The 20,186-nt window shown below is 47.5% G+C and overlaps 1 protein-coding gene and 1 long non-coding RNA gene across 4 annotated transcripts in view; one reads left to right on the plus strand and one right to left on the minus strand.

Moving 5' to 3' along the window:
* KCND3 (potassium voltage-gated channel subfamily D member 3) overlaps positions 1-20,186 on the minus strand; it is a 229,209-nt gene that overhangs the window by 95,341 nt on the left and 113,682 nt on the right. The window lies entirely within an intron of this gene.
* On the plus strand, positions 1,449-8,928 carry LOC130708233 (uncharacterized). Its single transcript, XR_009008343.1, has 3 exons — positions 1,449-1,672; positions 3,003-3,149; positions 4,208-8,928. It is a non-coding gene; the product is annotated as an uncharacterized LOC130708233 (long non-coding RNA).

Genomic DNA, 20,186 nt, shown 5'->3' on the forward strand with positions numbered 1-20,186 from the left:
AAGCTGAGGTCCTTAGGCCCATGGGGGAAGGCAGGCTGAGGTCAAACCCAGACTGAAACCTCAGAACCAGAGATACAGCCCACCACTGCCTCCCCCTCGTCCACCACTGTGTTCTGGGGTTCCAAGGCCGGGGCTGCTCCTCATCCTTCGGGGCCCCAGGATGTCCGATTGGGCAGTCTCCAGACCTCCCCAGTCCACTCCCTCCCTCTCATCAGGGCAAGTCCACCGGTCTCCCTCCCGAGGGTTAGAGTTCCTTCCTGGTGCCTGCTAGCCAAAAGCGAACTAATCTCACCCACCCTGCCAGGGTCAGAGAGGCATGTTCTAGCAAGTGAGACCCAGGGGTGACTCTAATCACCAGCCTGTAATTACTTTTCACACCAGAGCTGCATCTCGACGATACTCTTTGAGCAAAGAGTCTGTGTCTTACGCTAATGATCACATACCAGGCAAGTGAGGGAGAGCCGAGGAGGGATCATACAAGATCAAGGAGGCTGTCTGGACCGTCTTCCAGACTGCTGGAATCTGGGGAAGCTTTGGGGTACGTATCCCTGTGGAATGAGCCAGAGTCAGCATCCTTCTATCCAGCTGGCTCCAGGAGGACCATACATCCCACCTTAGACCTTTCCTGACCTCCTTCCACACCCCGACTGCTGATAGATGACACGCTCAAATGAGGGTGACCGGGAAGGTCGCTAAAGGTTCTCCCTACAGAGGCGTGGGCTGGGTCTGCCGAAACCATGGAGGATAGCACAGTATAGCCAGAGCAAGTAAAGCAGGGCTGTTACCAACTGAAGGGATGAAGGGAGAAAGTGGTACCAACACCGGGAAAGAGAGGCATGTAGAAAGGGCCCCCTTGAGAGGAGCTCTGGCTTTCAGTTGTGACCTGCAGAGGACATCTCCACTTTACTCTCCTCCTTCTCTCCAAGCTGTTGCCAGGACTCCCCGTTGGCAAACCCAGCCGGAAGCAGAGAGCAGGGAGGAGAGGATGGAAGCAGATGGAGGGAGACTGCTGTCCCACCCCCTCAGGAAGAATAACTAAGGAGATGTTTCTTCACTCTCCACACCACCCAGGAGGAGAAACCGGAGGGGCAGGGCAGAGGGTGTCTGTTCCCCACCTTAGAGTCTGTGAGGGCACTGATGTGGTGTGGGTAGATGCGTTTAGAAGTTTCAGGAAAAGGAACACACAAGTTGCTCTCAGAAGCCTCAGGACCTTGAACTGTGTGTGTGACCTTGGTGAAGTCACTTACCTTCTTCGACTCTGCATCTTACCTGTAAAGTATAATACTGACCACCCAGGCCTGTTGTGAGGTTTACACAGGATAACGTGAGAGAAAACTCTCAGTGCAGTGCAGGCCTATAGTAGGTGTACAATAAGCATAACTGAATCTAAATATCTGCGGAAGGTTGCCTGATGACTGTGCTTCTCCTCCATTCCCAGGCCTCCTGCCTGTCATCTCTCCCAGCCTCCCTCCGTGCCGACCCGCCTCGCACGTGTGGATCCCGAGGCTCTGCCCAGCCTGGGGTCAGCTCCAGGAAGCTGGCTGCCAGCCCCACCTGCCAGTTTCCACGGCGACACTCGCCAGCACTGAGCCTGCCGCAGCATCCGTCCCTGTTTGGTTGTGAGTGTTGGCTCCATGCCCCAAGGGACTGCACTGTGCTGCTGTGCACAGAGGTGAGCAGGAAGGGGCAGGGGACCAGGCTGGGGCACAGGAGGGAGGGGAGATCCTCCCTGCAGGCTCCGGTCCCCAGTACTCTGGGTGGGCAGCTAGGCAGGGCGGGAAGAGAGGGGAGGGCCCCCCCTGCCTGGGAGAAACCAGCAGCTGCCTGTCTACCTTGTTAACTGGAGCACAATTAAGGCAGTTAGGAGTCAGAGGATGTCTCATGTTTATTCATGTACGTTTCACACACTGTCTTTCTGTGTCGGTCACAGTTCCAGGGGCGCTTTGTGGTCACTCCTCTTTCTTTAACTTTCTCTGCCTCCACCTAGTTCCTGGGCAAGCATCCTGTGCCTGCTCTCATCAACTCATTTACAAACTGTAAATGAACATCTGTATAATGTCTTACAGTTTACAAAGCACTTTCCGCATCCATTACTCCGTGTAAGTCTCACAGCAGCCCTGCACAGTTTCTGTTATTACCATCATCCCCGTTTTACAGATGCTCCGCCCTGCCTGGGGCTCCACGCCCCCAGCAGAGGCCAGAGGCAGTCTGCTGACACAGCCCTGGGTCTCCATGGGGTCTCTGGAGGCACCCAGGAGGAGAAGAGAGCCGACTGCACTATTCTTCACCTGCTCACTGGGTGCCTTGGCCGGTTTAGCTCACCCAGGTAGTGCAGATGTGAGACGAAGTGTTCCTGTGGGCTGATGCGGGGACCGCCATCCTCCCCTCTCCTGGCTGAGCTCCGGGGGCTCCTTTGCCAACCGTGCAGCAGGGAAAAGTAAATACCCATCACTTATTGCGGGGGTGGGGGTGGTGGTGGGGGGATGCGGCAACCCTCCGCTGGCTGAACAGTGTGGTAATTGTTGCCGCCTCAGCAAACCTACACCTCTGACAGCTGCTTGGACCCGGGCTCCGGGGCACTCCAGCTGCCTTCTCTGCTCTGCTCCATTCAGGGTGCCCAGAGCATGACCCCTTTCTCAGGGGAAGGGCCGCCCCGGCTCCAGGGGAACTCACTTGTCCACACGTGCCTTTTCTAGAAGGCTGTCTCTGACCACCCTATCTAAAGAGTCCCTCCCTGACTCCCCATCTTCTCACACGGTTTTTCTTAACAGCACATATTCACCCTGACAATCTAGGACTTTCATTTCTTTACTCTCTGTTGCTCCCACTAGAATACAAGTTTCTTGAGGGAAGAGTACTAACTATTAGGTGACTGAATATGTAAATGAATGAAAGAACTATACTGGACCTTTGGGAAGGTTCAGTTCATATTTATGAGCACCTACTATGCACCAGGCACTTTTATTTGGGTTATTTTTTTTTTAATCTTTTGATTCTTACAGTGATGCCAGGAGATCGTTTTTGGTACCCCTGTTTTGGAGATAAGGAAACTGATGATCAGAAGGGCTCCATGACTTGCCCAGGGTCACACTCCGGCTGCCCTGGTCCTCATCACAGCAAAAAGCACCATCGAACACGCTGCTGCCCAAGTTAGTGAACCAGAGTCACACCTCCTTCACCTCCTCACCCCTCCCCACCCCACCACACACATACAAACAATCATCAAGTCTTGTCAACTCCACCATTGGAATATTTCTTGACTCCATCTAATCCTTTCTCCCTTGCTGTTTGCCCAGGCCAACCCACCATCATTTCTCAGGGCTGCCTTACCTTGACGCTTCAAGGTCTCAGTTTTTTTCCCTGTAAAATGGGGGTAAGTTCAACCACCTCTGAGCCAAAGTCCCTCCAAAGGCCTCCCAAGTAGGATGACTAACTGTCTTAGTTTATGTCCTGTTTTATGATATCTGTGGGCCCTTTGCCTTCATAGGCTTTGACCTTGGCTTCTTCCTCCATTAAAAAAAAAAAATTGAAAACTAAAAATTATCCTTTACATTGGTATATAAAGACAAATACAATTCAGGCTGGATTTATTATTATATATTCATTACCGTTATATTCTTTTTTTCTCCTGATTTAAAAAAATTAAAATTAAAACATTTTCATGGGCCCCTAAAAGTATGGTGTGCCCTAGGCACTGTGTCTGTTGTGCCTTATGGATAGGTTGGTACTGTTGGTTTTAGCACCAAAAGTCCCACATCACAGGAAACCCCTCAGTCCTGGGCAAATTGGGACCGTTGATCACTCTACCATGAGGCCCACCATGATCCGGTTCTCCATTGCCTCTCTGACCTCAGTGTCTACTTCCTTGGCTAGTTCTACTCCAGACATACTGGCTCCTCTGCTGGTCCTTGATCAAACTGGGCATACTCCTGCCTCAGGGCCTTTGCACTTACCCCTCCCTCTGCCTGACATAAACATTTGGCTAACTTCATTAATATCTGTGCTCAAGTGTCACCTTGTCAGGGTAGCCCTCTGTGACCACCAGGGCAGTCGCCCTCTCATGGTCTCCCTTCCTCCCTCCTACTCATGTCCACTTTTTTCTCCACACAGCAGCCAGAGTGACCTTTCAATAAGGAAAATTGATCATGTCTGTCTCCTGACCAAAAAAAAAAAAAAAAAAATGTTTCTTGGTTCTCATTGCATTTAGAAGATCCAAACTCCCTCGCCTGACCTACAAGACCCTGAGGAGCTGAAGCTACACTCCAGGCTTCTGCGGGGAGACATTCCAGTCAGGAGCTGTAGTGCTGACCCTTTTGAAGTTCTTCTCCCAAGGCCCTCCCAGTGCACGGCCTGTGCTGATCGCCTTGTAAGAAGCTCTCCGGGGCACCTGACCCTCAGCATTACCTCATCTGAGAAGAGAGGAGACCTCAGTGTGTCAAGGGAAGGCTCGGGATTGGTGCAGATGGGAAGGAAATAGATGGATAGGATGACTCCAAGAGGCTTGGCAAGTCTGGGGTATTACTCTCTCCCCAGCCCAGCTAGAATCTCTGGGGAGATGCTGAAGGACACTGGGCCCCACTTGGCAAGGGAAGCAGGACGAGGATTTTGCTTGGAAATTTTCACCTTCTTTTACTTCTGGTCATTGTTTGAGGCTGGACAGTGCTTTCCAGAAGCCACAGAATAGGGAATTTACAGGCTACAGTTAGGAAGCCTTGTGCCTTCCCTACATGCTGCATGCTACAATTTCCCTCCTCCGTGGAAATGGAGAACCTGGAGATCCTCCCACCACAAAGCCCTTTGTGCTCGTGAGAGCTGAGCCCTGTGAAAACAATACAAATGCATATTTATCAAGCCTTTATCGTGTACCAACCATCCTCAATGCTTTAATGCCTAAAGTAATTTATTGTTCACGATAGTCCTTGGAGAGGGTATTATTTGATGAGATGAGGGTTTGGAGCTCCTATCTCCCTGACCCTGCTCTGCCAGGGTGGCAGGAGGTGTGGGAAAGCCTTTCCCCACCTCTAACCCCTTTTGGAGCTGAAGTCTCTGCATTCCCCAGGAAAGCACCCTAAAGACAATCAGGGGCAATCCTGCGGAGACCACCTCTTTGGTGCTATTCTGCTATAGATACAGCTGGAGTTGACACAAGTTCCACAATCTTAGGTATGACCGACAGTAGCTATCAGAATGGTGCCTGGAATATGGTGGGCATTTTAAAAAATATGCGGTGAATAAGTGAATTTATTGAGCATCTACTTAGTGTCAGTGCTCGAGAAGATAATTTGCACACCTTGTCTCATTTAAGCCACACACAAACCCCTAAGTAGCTATTGTGAATTCTATTTAACAGATGAGGAAATAGCAGCTCAGAGAGAATAAGTAGCTTAACCGAGGCCAAACAACTAATAAATGTTGAAGCTGAGATTTGTCCCTAGGACTGTTTGACTTGCCTCTAACAGCTTAGGTGCTTGATTAATACTTGTTAGGCGGCAAATGAAAACTGGGCCACTGACAGCTCTGCCTGGGATAAAAACACCAACATCGTGCATCCAGCCCCTTGGGAAGATGCGTTCTGGCGGTGGGAGAGGATCTGGAACATGGCTACTGCTTGGTTTCTTAGCTTTCCCCACCCCCAGCCCCCTGGCTTTCAATTTAGCCCTATCCACTCTGCTAATGGATGACCCACGCTCCCAACTTCCCCCCAAGCCCTGCCTAAGCTGCAGCTGTGAAATCGTAGTGACAGATCCGGTTTAGTTCCCAGGATGAGCCCGTGATTATGTCTGCCTCAGCAGGGAGGTGACCGCTTCTCCATCCTTGCCCTGTGACAAATGAGCTCTCGTTCTCATTCAGGTAATTCCGACACACCACCTCCTCCATCAAGCCTTCCTGGCTTGACTAAATGTTGGCTGTCAGCTGACAGAAGTCCTTCCATCCACCCAGAGAAAGCTTTGGACCCAGATTTCAGCCAGAGTCTGTCCCTGTCTTCTTGGATTATTGACGGGACATCTCTGTGAGGGTTTAGCTCCCAGCAAGGAAGTCTCCCTATTGATCCCGAGGGAAGCCCTCTTTCAAGCAGGAGCTGTCTGGCAGAGCCTAATTCACCAGCTCCCATTTCCAAAGGGCCTCATGGGGTAAACCCAGTAGTCGAGGGTGTTTTGTACGAAGTGAAGGGGCAGAAGGGAGCAGGGAGGAGAGAGAGAGAGACAGAGAGAGAAAGAATTTGGGGCGTAAAAGCTTCCTTTAAAAGGAGGCAGGGAACGTTTCCTAGGGGACGTTCTGCTGAGGGTCACTGGATAAACCAAAACAACCAGAGTCTGCACCCCGGGTTCCAATGAAGATGTGCTGTAACTCCAGCCTCAGAGATTTCGGCACACGGAGGAACTTTATGTTTAGATTTTGGGATTCTTCCAGACTTCAGCTGTGAAAATCCCTTTCCCTCCCTCAGTGCAGTCTCAGGAACTTGGAATAAAGAGTTTTTGAGATCACGTTAAAAGCCTACTCATTTTACAGATTAGAAAACCGAGGCCCCAAGTGTTGCTTCAGGCCCGCAGCGGGTCCCTCCCTGTAGGCAGCTCACGCCTCCCCATGTTCATGGAGGGAGGCTGGCGGCAGGAAGGGGCCTTGGGGCCAGGACAGAACACTTCGTGCCTCTCATTCCTCCCCTGTCCTCTCCTTTCCCGCTTCCTGAGGCAGTATTTCCAGGCTGGCAGAGCAGGGTGGGGTGCAGAGAAGGCTCTGCAGGGAAGGGGGGCCTGCAGGGCCAGGGTAGACACCAGTGACAAGAGCAATTTATTTCCTGGGCACACAGATTAGACGGCAACTGAGAAATTCTCCCTCTGCCATCCATCAGCTGGCCACCTCCAGCGGCCTCCGTGGGGTCAGGATATTTGTCTTGACTGCACTGCTCTGCCACTTTACTTGTGCTCCCGTGGCTCAAGCCATACCAGAGACCCCCAAACCAGCAGAAGGAATCAAACCCAAAGCTTGTTCACAAAGCTAGTACCTTATACACTGCACCTGTCTGCTCCCACCCTGGGCTGCACAGACTCCCCGAAGGACATGATGTATTTCCTCAGGGCCTGCAGGGAACAAGGGGCTTCTCTTAGTGCACTGCACTGGATGGGAAGGGAGTAGCCCCTGGAGACTCTGCCCAGGTGTCTGGGCTCATTGGGATTTTCCCAGCCTGCTTTGACAAGAGGGTGTTGGATGAAAGTACTGTTAGCTGAAGGGGTTGGCAAACTTTTCCTATAAAGGGCCAGACAGTGAATATTTTAAGCTTGCAGACCATAAGGCCTCTGTCACAACCTCTCAGCTCTGCCACTGTAGTGCAAAAGCAGCCACAGACAATATATAAATAAATCAAGTAGCCGCATTCCAATAAAACTTTATTTATAAAAAACAGGTGACTGGCCATATGCAAATGTCTCAAACTCTTAGGAATTTGGAGAGCCTTCCCCTTCTTAGGAAGACATATCAACTAATAATTATCATGATAAATTTTACAATGAAAAGCTGGAAATCAAGAAATGAGGCCACTGGGGTTTACCCTAAATTCTAATACAGGGAACCTATGCATTGTCTCACCAAGTCTGAGAAACCAATGGGTCTGCTTTTTCGTGGATTTGGGGCTATTATCTCTTGCAACATCTTTAATCAGTGTTGGACAGGAGTGTGTAGGAGTTCAGAGAACAGGCTCTGCAGTCTATCGATCCTTATTCTACTACTAACTGTATGACCTTAACCTCACTTGTCTCAGTTTCCTCTTCTGTACAATGGGGACAATAGCAATTTACCCTCGCAGGATCATGGTGGAGCTGAATGAGTTATTACAGGTAATGCGCTATGCCTGGCTCATGGTCAGTCCTCAGATGTTGCCAGATGCTAGAACTGATCCAGATCCGTCACTAAACACTGCCCGGGGCTGGCTAATCTTCGGTGATGTGAGAGGTTGAGGTGCGAGGACACTGTCCCTGTTAGACGGGCAATAGGTGACCATCCTCAGCCAGGTACCTTGGCATTGGGCATTGGGATTTCTCTTTTGCCTTTGCCTATTTTTATTAGAATAGAATTATAACAAGGAGAAGGAGAAAAAGGACATGGAAACTACATTTATTGAGTTGCTACACTGGGCTGGGCAGGGTTAAGTGCTTTACACATTTTATTTCATAAAATCCACACAATAACCCTGTGAGGTAGACATTTGTGTCCTTGCTTTATAGACAAAGAAATTAAGTCTCAGAAAGGTTATGTGACGTGGTCAAGGTCACGCAGACTGCCTAATTACAAGTTCATTCTTTCATCAAATATTGCTTTTTCAGCAACTATATGTCAGACAGACATAATTTGTGAAACAGAGACAGATAAAACCAGCTCATGGTCGAGATGGGGGAGATGAGAATTTAAATCAATTATTAAGGTGGATTTGATTACAAAGGAAAGTTTGGGGAACCAGAAAGTCTTCACCAAGGAGGAGGTACTCAAACTGAGTCTTGAAGGATGAATGGGAGTCTACTGGGAGGGCAAGGAGAAATAACATCATATGCAAACACACAGGCATTAAGTAACATGGTTCTTTGGAGAACAGACATTCATTGCTCTGGAGGGTTGCCGGGGCAAGCAGTGGGCAAAGAGGTTGGAGAGGCAGGTCCCAAGGGGTTTAGGGAAGCCCTTGTGGGTCATGAGGAAGAGTTTGAACTTGGTCTGCATGCAATGTGGGGGGCATCTAAAGGGTTTTAAGCAGGGCAGCAACAGAACCAAATTATGTTTTAGAAATAAATAATGAAGGTTGGTCTGGAAGGTGAATGGGGCAGGAAACAGGAAGACCCTCTGAAAGACAACCAAAATAATCCAGGGGAAAAATGATGAGGGGGTTAGCTAAAAAGTGGCAGTGTGTCTAGGGGGGGATAAGTCTGGTTTGGAAGATATTGAGGAGGTGAGGTTGTTGGGGTTCGATGATGATTGAAATTAGGGGTGAGGTGGGGAAGAAAGAATGGAGTCTAGGGTGATTTGGAGCCGTGGGTGATGAGAGGAATGGGTACAACCTTGACTGCTCTGGGGAACCGAAGGAAAGAAGGACTTTACAGAAAGAGGCCCACTTTAGACAAGCTGAGGATGGGTAGCGTGGGAGTTAGTTGTGGTGGAGGGTGTGGGTGTCGGACGGCTGGACTGGGGGGGGAAGAGGACACGCATTCTTCTTTCAGTGCCATGCGGGACTCACTGATAAGAGCTGAGAAACAGCACTTTCTTCAGGCCCAGATAACCAACTTTAGGGGCTCAGTGGAGGGCACCTCAAAGTTTCTGTGGGGTATTCTCCACCTGTTGCTTTCGGGAAGGGTCTTTTAGTGGGAGAAACCACAGGTGGGAATCCTCCTTTCTTAGGAAACTGGTTTGGTGTAGACAACTTTCTTTTTTTCTTTTTCACTTGTTTGTATTTCAGTAAAATGTAAATTCTGTTGTCATGGTAGGACCCAGTTATCTGGCTTTTTAAGGGTTTAGCAAAGATGAACAAATGGAGACCTTCCTTGTTGCCAGAGTTCCTTTTATGTAGTTTGAAAGTATTTGCCTAACTCTCCCCATCCCCCCAGGCCCAAATCCTCCTTGGCTGCTGCAGCATTCGCCTCCGCTAGGACAGCTCTCGGGACCATGGGAGGCATCTCAGGAGGAAATCCTGACTCAGCAAGTTCAGGCAGTTGCCCAAACCATGACCTTCAGAATGACTCACTGTCGTCACCAGCCCTGACCTCAGAGAAGGGCTCATCAGGAGAAAGGGCAAGGATTTTCCAAGGAGTAATAGAATAGTGTGCATGTTTGTCTGTGTGTTTGTGGGGAGGAGAGGGGAAAAGGGAAGGGAAAGCAGAGAAAGACGTAGGAGACAAATATGGTCAGAGAGAATGCTCACATGCAATAGAAGCACAATGTGAAATTGTAGACAGATAGGGAGTGGTGAAAAGGGGAGAAAATAGGGGACAGGAAGTAGGAGAAATAGGAGACAGATATGGGGTGGTAGTGATGATGTGTCAGGGACAGCCAGAAATTCAACAACCCTCTTGGTCTTAAAGTGCCCTCATCTTGATCTTAAAGCGTCCTTGGCCACGGTGCTGAATTCTAAGTTCCTAACATGTAGACACCAGTGAACCATGCTATGACTTTAAGCTGTTATAGACACAAATTCCTTATTACAGGAATAATAAACTCAATTTGTTATTGAGTTCCCACTGTATGCCAGATACTCTGCCCCTTGCTTTCATACATATTATCTCATTTAATCACATAATAACTTCCTAGCACAATAATTCAAAGAACTGCTAAAGTCTTGCTTTAAGCTATTCAAACCAAACCATAGTTGGGAGTGGGTACTGATTAAGAATATCTTACTTTGTTATAAGGACCTTGAAGAAAGGCAAGGGAGGAAGGGAGAGAGCTGGTCCCTGGTTTCTGGTTACATTTCAGTGATAACCAAAGGGGTCAGGGTTACACAAAGAGAGCCAACGTGGGTTTTGTCAAGGATGTGTCCCACTAGAACACTGCCTGTCTGTGCTAAAAATGACAGGGTCCTAGGGAATTGTAGGTGCTATTGTAAATGAGTATCTTTAAAATAACATAGAAATGATGTATCCAAAAAAGATTCTTTCATAGTAGAGATTCTAGCAGCTCTGACCCATTCTAATTATGTTGCTATTATTCAAAAGAGTTTTGGGCTCTTTTCTTGGAGGTTTTCTAAAGACATTATTTATATGTTTTCAACTGTAAAAATTCTTCATTTTGTGGGTGCAAATTATCTTTTGAATAAAATACTTTTGACCGTTTTATTTTTGTTTAAAAATTTTAAAATAGATTTTATCTTTTAGAGCAGTTTTAGGTTCATGGCAAAATTGAGAGGATACCATTTTATTTTTCTATGTTGTTTCTCTAATTTTGTTTGTTTCTTTAAACACACACACACACACACACACACTGTGGCTGAGAAGCTGAGCAATGCTATTTCTTGTCATATTGAAAAGCAGAACTTGCTAAAGTATTAGTTTTTGAGACTTACTTCTCCCTCTGCCGGAGTAATATGCACCTCTAAGAGCAAAAGATCTTTAAAAAAAACTCAAAGAACAGATTTGCCAGTGACAGCATTGCAGGCACCTTGATAAAGGTGAATAGGAGAATTCTGGATATTTTGTAAGGAACTTTGAAGAAAACCCTTCTGAGCAGAGTGCAGACCTTAGCACTGTAACAGACACTGTTTTAGTGGTAAGAGCACAGGCTATGGTGAAAGACAGACCTCGGTTTCAATTCTGGCTCCAACATAACACAAGCTGTGTAACCTTGAGGAAGCTGCTCATTGTTCTGTGCCCCGGAGCCTCGTGTGTCAAATGGGGACAATCCCAGCATCCACCTCACTGGGCTGTTACAAGATCTTCACGAGTAAGGTCCCTAAAGCACTTAGCAGAGTGCCTGGTGCAGGAAGCTCTCTGTAAGTCGTCGTCGCTCTTATTATTTTAAGTGGCTGATTATAATAACAGCTCTCATTTACTGAGCACTCACTATAAGCCAAACATTCTGCTAAAGTGCTTAATGCACATTATTTTATTTAAACTTTGCAATAACCCGTTGAGGGTCATTCCTACTTTACAGTTGAGGAGACTGAGGCCAGGGAACTTAGGTGGTTTTATTCCAGAGTCAAACATATTAAGCAGGGAGCCAGGATTTAAACCCAGGATTCCTTGACCACAAAGCCCATGCTCTTAAGCCCTATGTTGGTCCCATAAGCGAGCCATTCACCCGCAGGCCCTTGCACAGCCGGGATACCCACTGTACCTGACTGAAATCAGAACCCTCCTTTCCCCCTTTCCTTTTCCTTATTATATTCTTTCCTCTCAAAAAAGTCTGCTTAGCATTCATAGAGTGCAGGCCTTTTAAAGTGAGCTCATGAGACACAGAAATATCCAAGCTGTTAGAATGATCAGACAGAAATAGAATTTCTAGAGCCCCTGGCCCAGCCCTTAGGACTCCTAACCTTCATTCCAAAATTGTCCATCAGCCTACTCTCTCCTTTTGTCCCAGCCACACCTCACCCTCTTCCATCCGCAGTGTCACTACAGGATCTTGAATGAGTTGGGGCTATGGCCACATTACGTATACTAGTCCACATATTCTTCCAGGGATGTTGTAGTCCCTGTTTACAGACTGAAAACAGAGAAATAGAAGCTAAGATGAAAAATGAACGAGGATCATTGAGTGGTCAGGAGGCAGAGATGGGACCAGACCTTGAATTTTACAAAGCCAAGTCTTATCCTGACCGCTCTTAGATCTCTTTCACCCTGGTCCATAATCTGCCCGATGGTTCTTGTGAGGGTCTGCCTGCACACAACATTGGCAGTGAACAGAGAGTTCAAAGCTCAAGGCTCTAAGCAACGTATGGCCTTATGTGCTCAGCCAGGAAGGAAGAGAGGAGTGTAAACAACACAGTGAACATCCACCATGTGCCGGACCCTTTGCCAGGCAGTTCCACGTATATCATGTCATAATACCGCAGGGAGGTAGTGATAGCCTGCTCTTAGAGATGAGAAAACTGGAATTCCTGGAGATTAACCTACAGCCAGTAACTGATGGATTTAGGTTTGGAATTCACATCTGACGAAGTCTGTACTTTTTTTTTTTTTTTGAAACTTTCTCCCCAAAGAATGAAAACATACACACACACACACACACACACACACAGAGTCAGGCACTGAAATAAAGTGCTTGTATCAAATCAACATCAAGGATAACTGTATAATATGTGTTATTGGGGCAAGTAGGATGAGAAGCAAAGGAATTAACCGAGATACATACTGGCAGAATAATAACAGGTAAAAATTTTGAGCACTTGCTATGTGTTAAGCCCTATTCTAAGTGCTTTCTATGTGTTAGCTATGTAAACCTCACAAAGATCCTATGAAGGAGGTATGATGGTTATTCTCATTTTAAACATGAGAAAACTGAAGCAGAGAAGATAAGCCATTTGGTCAAGGTTACCGAACTGGCAAAGAGTTGTGCCAGTGATTTACCTACTGCTACACCTTCAGCCATTTCCTCTTCTCTATTCTAAGCTGGACTCCATGGCCTCCCTTGATAACTGGCTTGCTATGAGGCTTACTGATGGCAGGCGTTTAGAAGGAGACTGGAAAGCAGGAGGAAAGGAGGAGGGGACTTATTTCCTGATTTTTCCTGCTCCTGTTAGTGTAGCCTTAGCAGTGGCTCTTGGCTCCAGTCACTAGCTCTTTTGGGTATTTCAGAACCAGCCTTTATTGCTCCCTTGGGGACCAGCAGCAGCCAGCGGGCACCCTCAACTCAGAGGTTTGAACACCAGCTCTTCTGAGCTCCAGGTTCTGGTAACTCTTCCCTCTTGCCTTCCCAGTCCTAGAGATGGCAGCTGTTTCTTGCCTTCATGATCTCTGGGTCACTTCAGTGTTCCCTTTTTGTTCTTCCAGCTCTCCCACCAACTCCCTGTATTAAATCTACTCTGTTTGAAATACCTAGGGTGGCTTACTTTTTTCTGACTGGACCCTGACTACGATAGTACTTGGATCTGTAGCTTGTTTCCAGAGCATGTTCTCTTAACCTCTAGTGTCTTACCTGCCTCTTGGTAGCTGTGGGAATTTCAAACCCCAGCTGGCAGGATCACAGAAGTCACTTTCATGATGTCATATTTTTTACCAGATGTTAAATTCACTTCTCAGAAACAAACATTTACAAATTCCTAGCAGACCATGGTCACAGGCTTCACTGTGAAGATTCTCAGCTATGGGAATCCTGGTTGAGGGGCCCTGGGCATGGTGGACACTGAGAACTGCCAGCCTGATTTCAACTCCCCTCATTCTGATGCTGGGCACTAATGTCATCCTGCCAGAGTCAGACTGAGATGGAATTAAGAGGAGAGATGGCCACTTTGACACTGAAGGAAATGACTGGGGATAATAAAAGCTTATGGTTTTAATTAGAGGGCCAGCTGGTGTCAGTACCATTTTGAAGACATGGGTATCAGGCATTCAAAGCCTCACTACTTGGAGAGCTTTCAGCTAGGGCACCTTGTTAAGAGGGCTTTGATCAGGGGACGGGGCGGGGAGGGGCACCACATCCAAGATTTGGAATGGCAGTCGTGTAAGCCAATGATTATGGTGCTACAGGGTCTCTTGTGTAAGATGGTACACAGAATTGCACTTAGTGAAAGAAAAAAAAAGGACACAAAAAGAGGAAAGAGGTGGCCTCTATCCAACCACTTAACCATCCATCCAATCATCAATGCACCAATTTATTCATTCATTTAACAAACATCTATTGGGCTACTATCCTATGCAAAGTGTATGTGGGATGAGAGACAGAGGTGAGTCAGATGTGGATCCCATCCTGAAGGAATATAACCTCCAGTAGGGGAGAGCAGAAGAAGAAAAGGTACCATCTAGCAGGAGTAACTGTGGCTTCACGAAGGAAGTAACAACTGAGATGGGGAGGAAAGTGCGGGGCACATGTGAGCATGTTGAGAAATCTGGTAGGTTATATAGTGAAGGTTTTGTGAAGAGATGTCATGGCAGCAAGATCAGAAAGAGAGCTGAGACTATATCATAAAAGGCTTTGGATCTCGACTTTGTTCTGTCGGTAGTAGGGAGGAACTGAATGTTTTAAAGCAGGATATGAGATGATGAAAATCGGTTCATAGAAGAGTATTCTAGAAGCACAGTGTAAAAGGGACTGTGATTGAGACACCAGTTGAGAAGTTGTCATGATGGTCAAGGCACTGAAGACATAATGAAGGAGTGAATCGTAGGAGAGGCAGAGAAAATACAGGCAAGGAAATGGAGTTCAGAGCAAGATGGTAACCCACTTGGTAGGACCTGGCAAGAGGTGGGGAGGAGTCAAGCTTGGGTGGTGAAGAGGACAACTGTGTCACTAAGAGAAACAGGGAGCATGAAAGAAAGACCAATGTGAAAGGTGTCAGTCTATGAGTTTGGCTCCGAACACACTGAGTTTGAGGGTTTGGAGGAAATTAAGGCTGAGAGGTCCAGCACATAGTTGGAAAAGATGGACAGCATGGAGTTCAGGAGAGAAGGTGGGGATGGATGGGAAATCAGTTGGAGTACCATCTGCCTTCACCAAGGTTAGCAGAGGAAGCTCTGAAATTGGACATGATCTCCTAAGGACAGAGTATTGAGAAAGAGCAAAAAAAGAGCCATTCTTGAGTAAAACCTAAGTTTGTAAAGTGGAAGGAAGGAGGAATCGAAGGATCGATGGCCAGAAGAGCAGAAGGGCGACAGTAGAGAGCGGCTGGAAAGAAGCACAAGGAGGGAGGGTGCAGCGTTAGGGAAAGGAGAATAGAACGCCAAATGCTCCCAAAAGCCAGGAGAGGAGGAACAGGAAAAGGCCACTGGACTTGTCGGGAGGCGGTGGGGGTGGGTGGGGGGGGGTGGGGGGTGGTGCTGAGAAGTGATCAGTGATGATCAGGGGAGTGAGCTGGGTAGAGTGGTGAAAGCAAGAGCTAGATTACAAAGAGCCAGAAATAGTCATCCTATAAACACTAGTAAAAACAACGAAACCTTGCATTTGATGCTTACTAAGGGCCAAGCACTTTCTAAACACTTTACATGAATGAATTCATTTAATCTTCACAACTACTCCATGAGGTGAGTACTATTTTTACCTCCCACTTTACAGACAAGGGAACCGGGGCACTGAAGAAAATAAGAAGAAAGGAAAAGACTGTAGATCTCCAAAGTGCAGAACCCCAGTCTTGCAAGAAGCACTGCATAAAAGGGCTCTGAGGTTAAGTAAATTTGGCATTTCCTCTTTTAGGAATGCAGATGAGTATATTAAAGACTGAGAAGCCCTGCACTGAAGAAACTGGTTTAGTTTTGTGAAATCCAATGTTTTCTAGATTTACTTGACCTATAAACCTTTTACCATTACCATTCTATGGGATGATGTTCTACAAGGCACACTTTGGGAAATGCTGGTGTGAAGAGTCTTTTATAACGTTATGGACAGAAACTCTAGGAGACTGTGGAGTCCTGTTCTTCTTTTTTGAGAGGGAAGGGTGTTTGTTTTTTATGATTGATAGGGGAGCAAAATTTTAGGGTGAGCTAAAGGAAGTGAGGGTGAGAGATAATGGGAAACAAGGAATCAGTGTTGGGCAATAAATCAACAACACATTTATAGAGCTTTGAGCTGGGATTCTTGGGAAAGAGACCACAAGAGAGCACATTATGACCAACTACACTTCAGAAAATTGGCCTGTCCACTCCCATGGACCCACTGAGCACGCTCACCAGCTTCATATGGGGAGATGCTCTTATAGTTTCAGGGAGCAATCAGATGATTCTGAATCCTCTTCCCCATTCATTGTTTCATTAATTCATTCAAAAAATACAGACTGGACTTCCTCTGGGCCAGGAGCAGTGTTAGGCATTGCTCTTCCTCTGATGCTATCTCTTCCCAACTCTCAGCTCTTGGGTCTGCAGCCTGGATTTTGGTCCTGCCTCTGAGCCTTTGGACTTGAAGCTGTGCTTGGTTTTCCCATAGTCTCTGGCTTATCCCTCTTTGGGTCCCAGTGTCCCATGAAGCTTCAGGTAAGAACGCTGATCCAGTCCTGGGCCATCCATCCCTGACACTGTCCCCTTGTGCAGTGTCCCAGCTTGCCCTGCCTCGAACTGTCCCTGCCCTCTGCTGTGTGCGTTAGGGGGTGGGCTACGGGTGCAAAGGATGAGAGCACTCAGATAAGAATAGACCCTGTCTTCAAGGAGACACAAGCCTAGCCAGGGCAGAGGTGGCAATGCTCTCCTAAGGAGGGCCTGCCAGTAGCGTATAAAGCAGGCATGCATGATATGACAGGTGGCAGCAATCACTGGATAAAGACTTCTGGAAGAAAGCATCTTAAACCAGTGGCCCCACTTGGGGGCAGGGGATTGTGGGCAGAAGGAAGTTTGGCTTGGAAATTCTGCTTTATGAATAAGAAACTGCCTGTTTGGGCTAGATCCATTCCACAGGGAAAAAAAACGCTGCTCCCTCCACCTGGGAAGACAGACTAAGTGTATTTTAATGTGCAGCTGCAGCCCTAGCCTGGGGCCCCCATCAGGCCCAGGGCATCTGGCTGGAGAGGTCTCTTTTAAACAGATGCTTATTATGGACTTGTTCTGAGCACCTACCATGTCTTGTCTTTCCCAGTTGCCAAATGCCCATTTCCAAGTTATTGAAATTCACTGGGAAGTATGGTTAACATGAGAATATAGATTAGCCCCCTTGCCACTGATGCAAAGCTGCCTGCTTGGCAGTCTCTGGTACTCAAGATTCATGAAATATCTGGCAGGAGCAGGGGAAAATGGAGAATGACTGGACAGGGGTGGGGATGGGAGGGTAAGTTTAATTCTTGAGCTACTAATGAATCTGATTGCAGCCAACACTCAATTATACCCAGGTGGATTACACACTGGGCAAGTTGTCTGTAGAAAATGTTAAATCCCTTGAGAGTTTTGTCATTGCTCCACACACCCAAAAAGCTTCTAAGCAGCCTGACCCAGCCATTAATTGGTGTGCACTCACAGCCAGCCAACTCATTTCCATATTGTTTGAAGCAAAACATAATTAGGAAGGCAAACACGCTGTAAGATATGTACACTGTCCATATATCATATCGCACATTTGAAGTCAAACAACAGTGAGTTTTCGGTTATCGTCGCTTTGAGTTAATCACCCCACTGCCCTCCCCGCTCCGTCAGCGTGAACCAATGAGGAAGAGCTGCAGGCCACAAGGCTGTTTTAACAAACATCTGAGAACATACACATTCAAGTGTGTTGTTCTTTCAAAAACGTCACCTTGGGACTGAGTTGCTGCCTTACTTAAGACACTTCTGGAAGTTCTTTTTCTGGGAGGGGAATTGCCTTTGCAGCTCCTTGCCCATTCTTTAAAGTGTCTGTCTTCTACCGAGGGGGCAGATCTCCGTCTTGGGAGGGCAGGACTGATTTTTAGTGACAGCAGAAAGTATTCTGGAGCGAGGTGTAGTGAGTCAATTACAATCTTATAGTTCTTATAAAGATTTGTTTTCCCACTTCCTTTTTTTTTTCCTCCGGGGAAGTAGAAGTAGTTTAAGGTGAACTTTGCATCTGTGAGCATATTGCCTAAGCAAGGGGTGAACTCGACAGTGTTCCCCTGAGCCAAATGAGCATGAGAAACCACCCCTCCCCCCAACAATGACACAGGGACCTTCTCTTCTCCTGAGCACACAGCCCTCAGCCAGGCGCCCGATGACAGCCACGCGGCACAGCACCACCTAACTAGTCCCCAGGGCCTCTCCTTCTCGAGCTGCTGAAACGCTGGCTTCAAACATCTTGCTCCAGGCCAGCTTCCCTCGCCAGGCAACCAACTCCTCACCCACCGCCCAGGGCCACTCATCAGCCTGTGCCAGGAAAGGCAAATTCACGTGAATGTCAATGTCCAAGGTAATCAGGAGGATGAAACCATGGCAACAGCCTCCAGAGAATGAACCAAATGTCCTGAGGAGACATTCTGATTCCAGAGGGGCAATGTGGGCTTGCAGTGACCTGGGGCTGGATACCTTTCCAAAGGAAAGCATTGAAGCTGTCCCAGGAGATGTGGCTATAATGCACAGGTCCCCAAGGGGACCTCTTAAGGGAGATCAAGCCTCCTAGTTGAATTTAGGACTTCTGATATATTGGTTAAAAAAATAAATTCAAGGGCTTCCCTGGTGGCGCAGTGGTTGAAAATCCACCTGCCAATGCAGGGGACACGGGTTCGATCCTTGGTCCGGGAAGATCCCACATGCCGCGGAGCAACTAAGCCCGTGTGCCACAACTACTGAGCCTGCATGCTGCAACTACTGAAGTCCGCGTGCCTAGAGCCCATGCTCTGCGACAAGAGAAGCCACCGCAATGAGAAGCCCGCGCACCGCAATGAAGATTATCCCCTGCTCGCCGCAACTAGAGAAAGCCCGTGAGCAGCAAGGAAGACCCAACGCAGCCAAAGATAAATAAAATAAATAAATATATTTTTTAAAAAACCTAAAAAAAAATTCAAATGTTTATGTTTGTAGTCAGAGAGAGTGCTAGGCCAGGTGAGAGGAGGTGAACCGTCTTGGGGTGACTATATGCTTGTAAGTCTGTTTTTAATTTGTCAAGTGAGAGACCCCCTAGATCCATCATCAGGTCTCTAGCAAGGCAGGTGAGCTGCTCCCAAGACCCTGTTCCATATCCCTTCACCTTTTAAATATCTAGATTGTAGGTGCTACTTTAGGGACTGGCCATTCTGTGCCAGTGAAAGAGTGAGGTTTCCAGGAATGAAAATTCAGAAAGCCAGACCCCAAGGGGAGGGGAGCCCACAGATCAGGGAGAATTCTCCATGGAAGCTACAGCCCCTGCTGTATTGCTTCCAGGGATCCACAAACTTTGCCAGCACCAGTCCCTGGAGATTATCCCTGACACCAGGGAGCAGTGAATTCTGGGGCTGTCCCTAGCTTCTCCTCCCTCAGGGATGCTCTACAACCAGCTACAACAATTTCCACGTCTTCATTCCCTGGACACGGAGCCTCCAGATTCAGAGAAACTAGAATCCCATTCTTTCCTCTAAGGAAAACCATTAGACCTGCACTTAGCAACCACCAGGAGGGTATTTTTAGCTCTCTGGCAGAAGGGTAATGTACAAAATGTAATCATCTTGGCCTTGAAATTCCTTACAGCCCCATTCAACATGAAATTGTGGCTGATGGATGCTCATGGAGGGAGCAGAGAAACAGGGCCGGCGGGCTTGTCTGCTGTTCGCCTTCTCTGTTCAGGATGTTGGTACCAGAGGTGGCGGAAAAGCTCAGGAACACACAGACTCAGGCAATTCACTATTCAACCGGCAGGGAAACTAGCCCCCAAGTGTCTGGTTCTTCCTTAGGTCAAATTGATAGCCCATGAGCTAAATCCACTAAGCTGACATTTCCAAGTGCACCAGTTGTCCTTCCCCTGACTTGTTCTGTGCCCTTGGACAAGTCCCTTCACCAGTCTGGGCCTCAGTTTCCATACCTGTAAAATGGTCATTTTCAGCTAGGACATTCCATAATTCCAGGAGCCACTACATGGAATTGATTCAAGGCAAGCTGCTTGAGTGGGCAGAGGTCCAAAGCAATCACACCGTGTATTTGCTGAGTGCCTATGGAGTATTCCACACT

The sequence above is a fragment of the Balaenoptera acutorostrata genome, chromosome 1 (assembly GCF_949987535.1).
Source record: "Balaenoptera acutorostrata chromosome 1, mBalAcu1.1, whole genome shotgun sequence".
Classification (NCBI taxonomy): Eukaryota; Metazoa; Chordata; class Mammalia; order Artiodactyla; family Balaenopteridae; genus Balaenoptera; species Balaenoptera acutorostrata.